The following is a 9,535-nucleotide window of genomic DNA, read 5'->3' on the forward strand; positions in this document are numbered from 1 at the left end:
GGCAGGTAATGGTCCAGTGGGCATTAATTAGCAGCTCCTTTTTGCAGTCCTTGATAAAGGCAGGTAAATTTAGTAATCAATGGACTCCGGAGATCCTTGACATTCCATTCTTCCAGGGGCAGTCTCCAACTTCCAGAGGCAGATGACTTCATGGCTGCATTTCCTCGATTTGACCCGATCCTCTATTTCTACACTAACTACCTGTCCTTAATCTGGCTTCATCCCCCCCTTTTGCTTTAGGAACTCCTAACTGCTGTAAGGAAAATGGGGCACCGATCGTTCTGGCTGCTTCAAAGCTGGAAGGAGGCAGCAAGGGGCAAGCAGTTTGGAGTTCCCTTTTAAAAATTGGGTCAATCGAGGGGTTCAAGGTACAAATCTGGTTGGGGAAGAAAAGGTTGTAAAGTCATCTGGGAGTGGGTGCTTCTATGAAGGAAGAACAAAAAGACATGAGTACTGAAATGAGATTAGTACAAAGTAAATGTTGCAGCATCTGGAATATGCTAAAGAATATTGTGAAGATGACAGAAGTCAATCTCTCACCAGGAGGTGGAAGAACTGAGAAATTGTTCCCCTAATAAGGTCTAACAAAGGCTGGAGAGGACAAGGCCTTTATTTGGAAGTTTTACATTGTCCAGGTTATCAGGAATGTAAACACAATATTTAACTCTTAATGTCATTGATGTCCCCAGAAAATGCACTGTAGCATGCACCTGTAATCCCAGTGGCTCAGGAGACTCAGACAAGAGAATTGGAAGTTCAAACCTGCCTCAGCAACTTAGTGAGGCCCTAAGCAAATCAGTGAGACCCTGTCTCAAAATAAAATGCAAAAAGAAGGCAGAGGATGTGGTATAGTGGTCGAGTGCCCCCGGGTTCAATCCCTAGTACCAATAACAAAAACAAAAAACCAAAAACAAACAAATGAAAAAACACTGAAATCCAGAGGATCATTAGGGAATATCTTTAAAACATATAAACCAATATATTGTAAAATCTAGAACAAAGGGACAACTTTGTGGACACATACACAAATTTAGCAAAGAGGATATTAAAAGTATAAATACATCAATAAAAAGTAATGAGATTAAAGCAGTAATAAAAAGTCCCCTCAAAAATCAAGCCCAGTTCCAAACCAATTTAAGGTGAATTTCACCAAGCTTTTAAAGAAAAACTAATACTAATGCACCTTAAACAATTTATAGAATACAATAGGAATAATTTCTTCAAACTCATCCTACAAACCAATATTACTTTGCTACCAAAACTCATTAAGGAAAAAACAACAATAATTTAAAATATTATAGACCAGTATCCTTGATGAATAAACATGCAAATTCCTCAATAAAATACTTGAAAATCGAATGCAACATAACATTACAAATATCATATGCCATGACTAGATAGTTTCTTTCTAGGGATGCAAGATTTATTCAACATACACAAAGCAATAAATGTAATATGAAATGTAAATAGAATCACACATAAAAATCACATGTCAATAGATGCAAAAATTATTTGGAAAAAATTATAAGTTTCAATGTAAAAGGCTTGAAAATCTTATGTATAGAAAGACCATACCTCAACATAATAAAAGATATGCAGAGAAAACCCCAAACCAACACCATACCAAAATGGGAAAAATTGAATTTCTTTCAAAATGTGGAATAAAACAAGGATGTCCATCATCAGCATTGTTTTCAGTATTGTAAATTTTAGCTAAAGTGACCAGGCAGCAAACATAAATAAAACAAATAAGAGCAGGAAAAGAAAAAGTCAGATTATATCTGCTTGCAGATGACATAATTCTATACCTAGAAAAAACTAAAAAGTTTCCACAGATGATATAGTGATATAATTCTATACCTAGAAAAAACTAAAATATCCACAAAAATCTCTTAGAACTGGCAAACAAACTAAGGATACGAAAGTAAAATACAAAAACTCTTAACTTTCCTATAAACCAACAATGAACTCACTGAGAAAGAAATCAAGAAAACAATCCCATCCAAAATAGCCTAAAATGCTAGTAATAAGCCAAACTGAAGGATGTAAAAGGACCCTAAATGAAATAAAATTCTGCAGAAACTGAAGAAGATACAAGAAGATTTAAAGAAATCCCATCTGTGGGTTGGGAGAATTACTATAATTTAAATGGACATTCTACCAAAAGTAGCTTACAAATTAAAATACAATCCCCCTTAAATTACTAATGAAATTCTTAGTAGAACTAGAAAAATCAGTTTTAGAATTATATTAAAGCATAAAAGATCCAGAATTTTCAAAGCAATTCTGAGCAAAATGAACACTAGAGGCATTGCAATATCTGCTATGGTTTAGATATAAAGCGTCCCCTGAAAGCTCATGTGTGAGACAAGACAGGAATGTTCAGCAGTGGGATTTTATGAGCTATAACTTAGTTGGTGGATTAAAATATTTGATTGATTAATAATTTGAATAGATTAATGGGTGATAACAGTAGGAAGGTAGGGTATGACTGAAGAAAGTGGTTCACTTGAGGGCATGCCCTTGGAGATTATATTATCCCTGGTTCCTTGAATTCCAGCTCTCTCTGCTTCCTGATTGTCATAAGCTAAGCAGCTTTCCTCTGACACATCCTGTGACCATGATGTTCTGCCTCATGTTAGGTCCAGAGCAATAGAGTCAGCAGACCATGAAGTGAACCTCTGAAGTCATGAGACAAAATAAACTTTTCCTCCTCTAAGTTGTTCCCATTGGGTATATTTGTTGCAGCAACACAAAACTGATTCGTGTTGCAATACCTTATTTCAAATATAGTATAGAGCCATTATTGTAGCCAAATACATGTTATTGGCATGAAATTAGACATGCAAAATATCAATGGAGTATAATAGAGGACCCAGGCATAAACTCATACATCTATAACCATCCAATGTTTGATAAAGGAGCCAAAAACCATATGTTGGGGAAAAGAGAGAGCTTATTTATCATATGGTTCTAGGAAAATTGAATTCTGATTTTCAGAAAATAGAAACCATATCCCTGTCTCTGACACTGTGTAAAAATCAACTCAAAATGAATTAATGACATGCATTTAAGACCTGAAACTTTAAACTATTAGGGAAAAAAGGAGAAAAAAAAAAACACTTCAAGATATAGGTACATAAAATGATTTCCTGACTGGGACTGTAATGAACAAATAATCTAATTGATATTTGAAGAAAATATATATGAACAGAAAATACTCAAAATAAATACAAATGGCCAAAAATTATAAGAAAAAGATGTTTGACTATTTCACTCATTTGGAAAATGCAAATCAAGACTACATTGAGATTCCATCTCATCATAGTTAGAATGGCTATTATCAAATAAAAATGCTGGCAAAGATGCAGGGGGAAATGAATCCTTAGATTCTGTTGTTTGGAATGTAAATTAGTGTAGTCACTATGGAAAACAGTATAGAGGTTCCTCAGAAAACTAAAAATAGATGTATCATGTATTCCATCTATGCCACTCCTGGGTATATATACAAAAGGTATCAGATTCAGAACACTATATATACACTTTCATACCCATGTTTATTACAGCAATACTCACAATATCCACATTATGAAATCAGTCTTGATGGCTCTTATGGTTTAGATAAAAGATGTCCCCCAAAACCTCATTTGGTAAGAGAATACATGAATTTAAGAGGTGAAAATATTAGATTATAAGAGGTATAAATTAATCATTGGATTAATATACTGACATGGATTAACTGGGTGTTAACTGTAAGCAGATAGGATATGGCTAGAGGAGGTGGGTCACTGAAGGCATTTTGGGTCTTATATTTTGTACCTAGTGAGCAGAGATAGCTCCCTCTGCTTCCTGACCCTGCCATGAACTAAGCACTTTTCCTACCCTGGATGTTTCCCCATGATGTTCTGCCTCACTTTGGACCCAGAGCTATGGAATCAGCTGACGATGAACTGAACCTATGAAACCATGAGCCAAAATAAACACTTCCTCCTCTACACTGTTTTAGTCAGGACTTACCAACACAGTCATGAAGAAACTGACTAAAACAATGGCCATCAGTGAATAAATGCATAAAGAAAATGTGGTATATATGGACAATAGAGAATTACTCATTCAGAAAAAGAACAAAATCATGTCATTTTTGGAAAAACTGATAGAACGTGAAATCAATCACATTCAGAAAGACAATTGTCACATATTTTCTATTACATGTGGCATCTAGAAAGAAAAAAAAACCAAAATGGGTAACAGAAAAGTACAAGGGGAACTATTAGGGAAATGATAGAGGCTGGAGTGAAGGGGAGAATGGGATAAAGAGGAAAATAGCAAGAGGACACACCACCAAAGAAGACATACAACCAAAGTACATCGTATGCATGTATGAAATTGTTACAATGAAAGTCATTGTTTTATACAATTACTATGCACTAATAATCATAATAAAATGCATTAAAATTTTAATGTAAGATCTAAAATATAAATGTGATAGAAGGACATAAAGAAAATGCTTCAGGATCTGCTATGGGTACAGATATTTTAGGAAAAGACTTCCAAAGCACAGAAAACAAAAGCAGAAATTGACAAATGGGATTACATCAAACTAAAAAGTTTCTGTACAGCAAATAAAATAATGAATGGAGTGAAAAGGCAACCAACAGAATGACAGAAAATAATTGCAATGTATACTTTGGCAAGGGTTTGATATCCAGAATACAGAACTCCAGAGGAGATCCAAGATGGCATACTAGAGGGAGGCTACATTCCTTGTCACTCCATGACTAAGAATTCAAACAGAAGAAATACTGTTTCTCTGTGGGGCATCCATTGCTGCCCACCAATCCCTGCTGTTTACCCTCCTTTGGTCTGCCGCAATCTCCCGCGGTCTGCCAACATAATGCCCACCTTTGGAGCACAGATCACTTGCTGACCACCACTTATCATCTGCCATTTGTCCATTTGCCTGCCTCTTTCCTGCCTATCCTGCCTTTCACCTACCCATTGACTTCCAACTCACATCCACCACTGATCATACACCATTAATCTGTAGATGACCTGAAGACCACCAACAGATCTACTGCTACCCACTGCCCACTGCTGCTGGGAAGTCCATTTTCATAGTACCCACAGGTTTGGTTAATTCATGCAGCTGCTGCCATCATGATACACCCGTTATGGCCTACAGGTTTGGTGCTGCCATGACTGCAATTTCAGGGTGCAGGCACCTCAGTCTGTGGACACCAACCAGGGCCTGGAGATATATTGGGCTACCTGTAGGCATGGTTGCACCTGAGGTACTTCTGATGGGTGTGATAGTGGCTGTGATCTGGCTTCCTCTTTGAAGGGTCACTCCTTTGTGTGAGCACATCCCTGGTGGTCTCTATGCAAGTTGAATGGGCATTGAAATCTTAAGACTATAGCAAGGCAGGGCCTGGGGAAACTGAAGTTGAAGTCCATCAGGTTGCAGCTGGGTTTGTGTGGGCCAGTCTGGGTCTGGCAAGCCTGTAGAAAGCTGGAGAATAGGGACAGTTCCCCAGAGACAGAGCACAGGTTGGAGAAAATGGAGAAAACATTAGTGGCTCAGGGTCAAGTGCCCCTGAGTTCAATCCGTGGTACCCAAAAACAAAACAAAATAAGAGCTAACAAATGCTCATTCCTTTGTATGTGCAAGACAGGTTCCCATTGTCTACTGCCTTGAGCCTCTCACTACCTAGGCAGAGGGTATCATTAGCTCCCTTTCTACAGTTGCAAAATTAGAACTCAGAGCCAGCAACTCATCCATGATCACAAGTAATATGTGGCACCTCCTGGAAATTACCTAAATTGGATTGTATTTTGGTGAACCATAAGCTTTGGAATGACGGTTGTTTGGTTTTATTTGTGTTTTATGAGCCCATTGAATTTCATCCCTCTTGGGACCGATCCATGTGATCCTAGCTTATCACAAGAGGGGAGCTGTCCTGGGAGAGAAACAGGGGCCCTGGATTAATGGGATTTTGTTCAGTTTAAATTTTATGAGCTAAACAGACTTTTTGGTAGCAGAGTTAGAGTTGATGACTGAAGCTCACAGGGCATCTCCAGCTTCATCTTAGCTAGGAAATATCTGTCTGGGCATTGTTGTCTGCCATGTCTGTCCCTTGGTCCAGTCCTTTATTAAAAATAGGACAAGGAGGCTCACCACCTGCAGGGCTGCACCTTGGTTCTTAGATAGCACTGTCCTTCCTCTGCAGTTCCAAGGACTACACTTAAAAATAAAATCAACTGGCCGGGTGTGGGGGCACACACCTGTAATCCCAGCAGCTCTGGAGGCTGAGACAGGAGGATGGCAGGTTCAAGGCCAGCCTCATCAACTTAGCCAGGCCCTAAGCAACTCAGCGAGACCCTGTCTCTAAATAAAATATAAAGAAGGGCTGGGGATGTGGCTCAGTGTTTAAGAACCCCTGGGTTCAATCCCTGATACCATAAATAAATAATAAGTAAATAAAAACAAGTCTAAAGCAATCAACTGGACAGAGGAATCTACTTAATTTATAGCAAACAGCTTGACTTTTTCAGGGATCTTTAACTTAAATCTTGACTTAAATGGTAATTGCACACTTCAAGCCATGACTTCTGCTGTCCAAGAAAGTCTATAGGTTTGTAAAGGACTGGGGTGGTGGGGAATCAAAATATTCACTATGCTTGCAGGAAATGATGATTGCTAGTGATTTTTAAATTTCTTGATTTGGGGAGAAAATGTATACTTAATAATTTTCTGGGATATTTTTTCATCCGATTTTCCACAATGCATGTGTGTTCACATTTTCTTTTCTTTTCTTTTCTTTTTTTTTTTTTTTTTGGTAACAGGGATTAGACCCAGGGATGCTTAACCACTGAGCCACATCCATAGTCCCCTTTTCTATTTTACTTAGAGACAGGGTCTCACTGAGTTGCTTAGGGCCTCGCTAAGTTTCCAAAGCTGGCCTTGAACTTGAGATCCTCCTGCCTCAGCCTCCCAAGCCACTTGGATGACAGGTGTGTGTCACCGTGCACAAGCTTGTATTCACTTTTTAATCCCAATAAAATCTCATTGTTTTCAGTTTTGGAAAGCAGTATGCACTGTCACTCTATCCCTACAAAATTATTGGGAGAGAAATCTGCCAGAATGCACCCAAAGTCTTTTCCTCGGTAAAAAGAGCATTATGGTTGATTTTTTTAATTTATATTTTTATGTATTTGCAAACATTTTCTAAAGAGTCTGTAGAGGATTTGTAACCTAAAGAATGAAGGTGTTTTTTCAGCACTTGAAATTTGATGAAGAATGTGGGGAGGGGAGATTCTATTAAAATTCCAAAATGTTATTGTGATTCCTGTAGTAATCATGTGTCTCCTAATTCCTGGAATAGCTGAGATTTCTCCTAAATACCTAATTGATCCTTAGGGAGTAATGTCTGCATCTTTCAGAACCAAGGCCTAAAATGCCCTAATTTCCTCCAAAATTGGTAGAAGTTATTTCACTCACAAAATATCGAATGTGTCCCTACAGTGTGTGGGATACTGTGCTTGGTACTGTTTGGAGAAAATTGTCCTCCTCGGATGATCTTCTTGACTTGGAACACCCCAGTCACCTTACACCCCATTATTGTTTGGATATGAGGAATCCCCCAAAAGCCCATGTGCGAGACAATGCAAGAACATACAGAGGAGAAATGAATAGATAATGAGAACTTTAATCAGTGGATTAATCCACTGATATGGATTAACCTGGTGATAACTGTAAGTAGTTAGGGTATGACTGAAGGACATAGTTAACCCATGGTGGCATGCCTTTGGAGTTCATGTTTTGTCCCTGGAGAGTGGAGTTCACTCTCTCTTGCATCCTGGTTGCCATGTCCTGGGCTGCTTTCCTCTGCCATTCCCTTCCACCATGATATTCTGCCTCACCTTGGGCCCAGAGTGATACAGTCAACTGGTGCCATTTCTATTCATCACTGAAGTCATGACAGCATCCTACATCACAGCACTTGCTTGAAAAGAACATCCCTCTGGCCAGACGCCTCTAATTGTGGGCTATGTTACATTAAACTACTTTCTGAAAAGCTTTTTGGAAAAACCTATGAATTAATCTCTTGGGCCAGATCACTTTCTTATAAAAAGAGTACTGAGCTGGGTTTTGGTTTGAAACTGGAATTATTTGCTTTACATGAAAAATTTTTTTTCTTAAGGAAAAAAGAAGCAACTCCTTTTTCTAAGAGGAGGGAACAGACTCGAGATTGCAGATGTAAATCAGAGCAGCTTTGCAGGATCCAAAAAAGAAATCTGTGGCTCTAAACATTCCTTCTTTGACACAATGCAGTAAATGCAAGATGGGACACAGACCATCTAAGTAAATACCAGCCCTAATAATAGCCGTGTATCACTTGGAAGGTATTTTTGTTCTGTGTGTGCTAGCTCCCCAGCTGTAGCCTTTAAAGGCAGAGAGAAATGTGTGATTGTTCTGTCCCCGTTTCTAAGACATGATTGATTGTTTGATCCCTGGAAACATCGATGCCACTTAATGGGTCCTCAGCACTAAGAATATTGGAGAAAAAACTCTGTGTGTCATTTGATAACACCCTTGGCTAAGGAGAAGAGTTTGGGAGAGAAAGGGGTAGCTTGAGAAAAGAGGGAAGTTAATCACCAATTAAGCAGTCTCACTTGGCTCCTGACAGAACCCCGGACAGCAGCGAATGTTAAAAGTTGGCCTGTCCTACAGTCACTGTCTTCCCTTCCGTCCCATCTCCTATCCGTCTCTGTTAGGTTTTCTCTGTAGAATGGGGTCAGGACATTCCTGGTACTTCTGGAGATAGAGGAGAAGCGTGAGCTCATGTCCTCCTTAAATTTTAAAAGGTTCAATTTAATTTTCTCCTGCAGTTCAAAAGCGTTCTATGATATTCACAGTATTCTGCAGCAATGTTTTTATTTTATTTTTTATTCTTTTTAGATGCCCATGACAGTTGAGTATATTTGGATGTATTATCCATACATGGAGTGTGACTTCCCATACTTGTAGTTGGACATGGTGTGGAGTTTCACTGGTCGTGTGTTCATATATGAACATAGGAAAGTGATGTCCCATTTATTCCACCGTCTTTCCTATTCCCATCCCCTCCCTTCCCTTCAGTACCCTTGTCTAATTCAGTGGACTTCTATTCTCCCTCCCCAACCCCACCTTATTTTGAGTTCTTTCTACATATCAGAAAGAACATTCGACCTTTAGTCTTTGGAGATTGGCTTATTTAACTTAGTATGATAGTCTCCAATTCCATCCATTTACCAGAAAATGCCATAGTTTCATTCTTCTTTAAGGTGAAGTAATATTCCATTGTGTATCTATACCACATTTTCTTTATCCATTCATCTGTTGAAGGGCACCTAGGTTGGTTCCATAGCTTGGCTATTGTGAATTGAGCTGCTATAAACATCAATGTGGCTGTGTCACTGTAGTATGCTGATTTTAAGTCCTTTGTGTATAAACCAAGGAGTGGGCTAACTGGGTCAAATGGTGGTTCCATTCCAA

The sequence above is a fragment of the Sciurus carolinensis genome, unplaced genomic scaffold (genome assembly GCF_902686445.1).
Source record: "Sciurus carolinensis unplaced genomic scaffold, mSciCar1.2, whole genome shotgun sequence".
Classification (NCBI taxonomy): Eukaryota; Metazoa; Chordata; class Mammalia; order Rodentia; family Sciuridae; genus Sciurus; species Sciurus carolinensis.